A 5,292-nucleotide genomic window follows, 5' to 3' on the forward strand; every position below is an offset into this window, starting at 1 on the left:
GCCATACGCCGTCAACTGGTTCTCTTGGCCCACTCTGAGATGTCAATCTTTCAGCTGATCTCAAGGGCCAATCAATGCTATGCTGCAAACAACACAAGAGCATCATGCTTGTTCACGACAGTGCTGTAGATGAAAAACCCATCGCACATGACGTGATACGCATAAAGGCGCATACTGATCACGGCAAACCTCATCTGAAGGTGGACGAGCTACATACAATCTCATCAACAGTGTGTGCTGGTGCATGATCCCTACAAGAGAGTTCTCACAGTATCCGATAGCGCAGTCGACACTGGACAGAATGCGTACTTGCTGGATTAGCGTTTCTGCAGAAACCATATAATGGGAGATTCCAGCTGTGGGGCACGCAGTCTAGAAGCAGACATAACCAGAATGTAGCATGTCGAGTGTGAACATGTAGTGACTGCAAGCTGGAGATGGATGCCGCTGAGCTGTGTAGAGTGTGTTGGCTAGTGTTGAGATGAGATCGAAGAAGATGCGTAAGATCTGTTAGCGGCGTCGGTGATGTGACTGTGAGTCCTAGGTATGCGAGGTGTCCTGTTGACCATGTGTGTGTTCTAGCTCAGTGGCGCGAAGCACGGCGCATTGGGAAGACTGAGTTCATCGCTGTGCACACAGCGAGTGTTTGCAGTGCCGTGGTGGTACCGTGTCTGGTCTGTGTCGTGTGTGTGACTGGTGTGTGTGCGTGCTGTGTGTGTGTCTGTGTGATCGTGCACTGTGTGTCGTGGTGTGTGTCGTGTGTGTGTGTGTGTGTGTGTGTATGTGTGCGCGCGCCGCTGTGTGTGACTGGTGTGTGTGCCGTGTGATTGTACGGTATGTTGGTCGTCTTCCTGCCCTGTCGTGTGGCGCGTCCGGTGTCGTGTACGTGGATTGTGGGCGTGAGTTTGCTAGACGTTGCAGTCTATATTGCGCACAACCGACAGTTCGGAATCCGACCATGTACGAGCCAGGTCGCAGTTAAAGCTTATCCATAGCCTTGACAACTTTGGTAAAACGACAGAAATTCATGCTGATGCACAAGCAGCAGAAGCAACAGAACAGGCTAATGATATTGCTGATACAGGAACGCCATCTACATCACCATCTATGAAAATTGCTGTTGTTGATGGAATGGTGCTCGTCCAGAAGATGACAAAGAAACCAGCGACAATCACCACAGTCAAAGATCTCGGTCATCATTTCAACGACCACCTTATGAACATGACAGCAGGATCCGACGTGATTATCTTGGTATTCGACACATACAAGGCAGACTCATTGAAGCAGAAAACCAGAGAGAAACGACGACAAGGCAAGGACCCTGTTCAATACCAGATTGCAGATGATACAAACATCAAACATATACCAATGGGCCGCTTCCTATCTCACGAAAAGACGAAAGCTGATCTAACCATATACCTTGCTGAGGCAACACTGGAATATAACGCAAACTCCCCTAAGTTAATCATCACGTCAGCATCGGGCCATACTAGAAGCAACCAGAGCATGCAGTTTGACCCAAACAACCACGAGGAAGCTGACACATTGATGATCAGCTTAGCAGTAGCCGCATCCCAACGTTATCCAGAAGCACAGCTAGTCTTCTTCACCCCAGATACAGACGTCCTAGTTCTGGCTGTTGCCGCCTATGACAAGCTCTGCAAATACACATCGATGGCCATGGTATCAGGTATGGTGGAGGTAGGGCCCATCTGGAGAGCGCTAGGAAGAGACAAGGCAACAGCGTTACCTGTATTCCACGCATTCACTGGGGCAGACAATGTCGGTCGATTCTCAGGAGTAGGTAAAACGAAATGGTTTCAACACTACATCAAGGCTGAAAGGAACATAGTCAAAGCACTAATGAAACTACCAGAGGACAACGATCTAACGCAGGAGGTGAAAGACATATTGGCCAGCTTTGTATGCTTAGCGTACTGCCCAAAAGGTATTCAGATCGCAAGTATCCCTGACCTCAGATGGCATCTGTTTTGCAAACATCTGGCAGAAAGTAACAAGTTGCCTCCAACAACTGGTGCCCTTGAGGAGCATATCGAACGTGTGCGAGTACAGAGTAGAGTTTGGTGCCAGGCCACCGTCATGTGGCAACAGTTGTTTGACCCACTCAAACATGGCTACCATCAGGACGACAAAGGTCACATACTACCTATCACCACCAAAGTTCTACCAGCACCACAGGCTATTGTCGAGTTAGTCAGATGTCATTGTAAAGCTAATTGCTCAACCCAGAGGTGCTCATGTAGAAGAAATGACTTAACTTGCACCGACCTTTGCTTGTGTGGAACGGACTGTGAAAACGATGCGGACTGTATTGTCGGCTATGACACACAGGACAGTGAAGATGAACTCTAAATGGCATATTCTGTAAACATGTGTATGTTACAGACTGCCAGTGTATGTTTGCTGTCGTTTACTAGCTATACGTTTCATGCCTGTCTAAGATAATATGAATGATTGACACATCTTGACGTTATTAACTGCCTGTTAACAATTATAACATGTATGATGTATTTCATTATGCCACTATCGCGAATATAAAGACAGATTTTTGCAAGTTAAAATCTTTGATTCTTGTATTACTGTTCTCCATAACACTTATTCGATACTTTCATTGGATTCCTTGTCCCTGAAAACATAGGATTAGCATATTTTAAAAAGTTTTTAGGGTGATTAGAGGCAGAAATACGGCCAAATATGTATTTTATGGCGGCCATTTTGAAAATCCAAAATGGCGGCCATGCCGGTATCTCCGCAAATGTAAACATTGTTTTTCGAATTCCTCATGTTATAACCTTTCCAAAAATGTATAGGTTTGCTAATCTACCATAATTCTGAACGAAATTAAATTTATTGACATAGTGAACCTGACTAGAATGCCGATCCCGGAAGATTCCTCTACCAGATCCGAGCTTACTGCATTCCTTCTCTACACCCCCCCACCACCCAACAATCTACGAGACGAAGCTGGACTGGTCTGATGACGGTAATAGTGCAGATGATTAAAACACTAACAACCGCGTAGTTTGCCACGATTTCTAGCAAACTACAGATTATACGTTGTTGCGCGTGTGTGCTGGCCCCGTGCGTGACTGTATGTGTGGATCGGTATAACTATGTGAGTACCGTGCCGCCATCTCTCTAGTTCTGACTCTGTTCGTTACGTACCGTGGCGCCATCTCTCTAGCTCTGACTCTGCGCGTTACGTACCGTGGCGCCATCTCTCTAGCTCTGACTCTGCGTGTTACGTACCGTGGCGCCATCTCTCTAGCTCTGACTCTGCGCGTTACGTACCGTGGCGCCATCTCTCTAGCTCTGACTCTGCGCGTTACCTACTGTTGCGCCATCTCTCTAGCTCTGACTCTGCGCGTTACGTACCGTGGCGCCATCTCTCTATCTCTGACTCTGCGCGGTACCTACCGTGGCGCCATCTCTTTAGCTCTAACTCTGCGCGTTACGTACCGTGGCGCCATCTCTCTAGCTCTGACTCTGCGTGTTACGTACCGTGGCGCCATCTCTCTAGCTCTGACTCTGCGTGTTACGTACCGTGGCGCCATCTCTCTAGTTCTGACTCTGCTCGGTACGTACCGTGGCGCCATCTCTCTAGCTCTGACTCTGCGCGTTACCTACTGTAGCGCCATTTCTCTAGCTCTGACTCTGCGCGTTACGTACCGTGGCGCCATCTCTCTCTAGCTCTGACTCTGCGCGGTACCTACCGTGGCGCCATCTCTCTAGCTCTGACTCTGCGCGTTACGTACCGTGGCGCCATCTCTCTAGCTCTGACTCTGCGCGTTACGTACCGTGGCGCCATTTCTCTAGCTCTGATTCTGCGCGTTACGTACCGTGGCGCCATCTCTCTAGCTCTGACTCTGCGCGTTACGTACCGTGGCGCCATCTCTCTAGCTCTGACTCTGCACGCTGTAGTTGTGCACGCAGCCTCAGCACCTTGTCACGCTCGCGCTCGTAGCGACGCTTCCATTCCTCCGCCGTCAGTTCCTCGTTCACTATAACCGTGTTCTTGATGGTCTTAGCTCTGCAAGCAACGAACACACCTGTACTACACACCTGTACTACACACCTGTACTACACACCTGTACTACACACCTGTACTACACACATGTACTACACACCTGTACTACACACCTGTACTACACACCTGTACTACAAACCAGTACTACACATCTTAGCCTAACGCTAATCCCGGCTCTCCCAGCCATGACGTACGAACCTCTCACCAAACATGAGGGTGGATTTGGTCTCTGACTCATTGTAAGCCGCTGGGGAGCAGCAGATGATGATGATGGTGCGCGCGTTGCCTCCCAGACTCTCCTGTAGGATGCGTGTCAACTTGCTGTCACGGTACGGCACGTGTCCCCTCTATACAACAACAATAACAACAATAACAATAACATCAACATTATAGAGACAGACGCCACCACTGCTGCTGTCACGGTACGGCACGTGTCCCCTCTATACAACAACAATAACAACAATAACATTAACATCAACATCATAGACACAGACGCCATCACTGCTGCTGTCACGGTACGGCACGTGTCCCCTCTATACAACAACAATAACAACAATAACATTAACATCAACATCATAGACACAGACGCCATCACTGCTGCTGTCACGGTACGGCACGTGTCCCCTCTATACAACAACAATAACAACAATAACATTAACATCATAGACACAGACGCCATCACTGCTGCTGTCACGGTACGGCACGTGTCCCCTCTATACAACAACAATAACAACAATAACATTAACATCAACATCATAGACACAGACGCCATCACTGCTGCTGTCACGGTACGGCACGTGTCCCCTCTATACAACCACAATAACAACAATAACATTAACATCAACATCATAGACACAGACGCCATCACTGCTGCTGTCACGGTACGGCACGTGTCCACTCTATACAACAACAATAACAACAATAACATTAACATCAACATCATAGACACAGACGCCATCACTGCTGCTGTCACGGTACGGCACGTGTCCACTCTATACAACAACAATAACAACAATAATATTAACATCAACATCATAGACACAGACGCCATCACTGCTGCTGTCACGGTACAGCACGTGTCCCCTCTATACAACAACAATAACAACAATAATATTAACAATAACATCATAGACACAGACACCATCACTGCTGCTGTAACAACAACTTCACCGCTATCACTGAACGAGTCAAATTTTCATGTGTCGTAGGACATACTTGTTTTATACTTATACTTGTATTGATTA

This window comes from Priapulus caudatus, unplaced genomic scaffold (assembly GCF_000485595.1).
Source record: "Priapulus caudatus unplaced genomic scaffold, Priapulus_caudatus-5.0.1 Scaffold2559, whole genome shotgun sequence".
NCBI classification, from domain to species: Eukaryota; Metazoa; Priapulida; class Priapulimorpha; order Priapulimorphida; family Priapulidae; genus Priapulus; species Priapulus caudatus.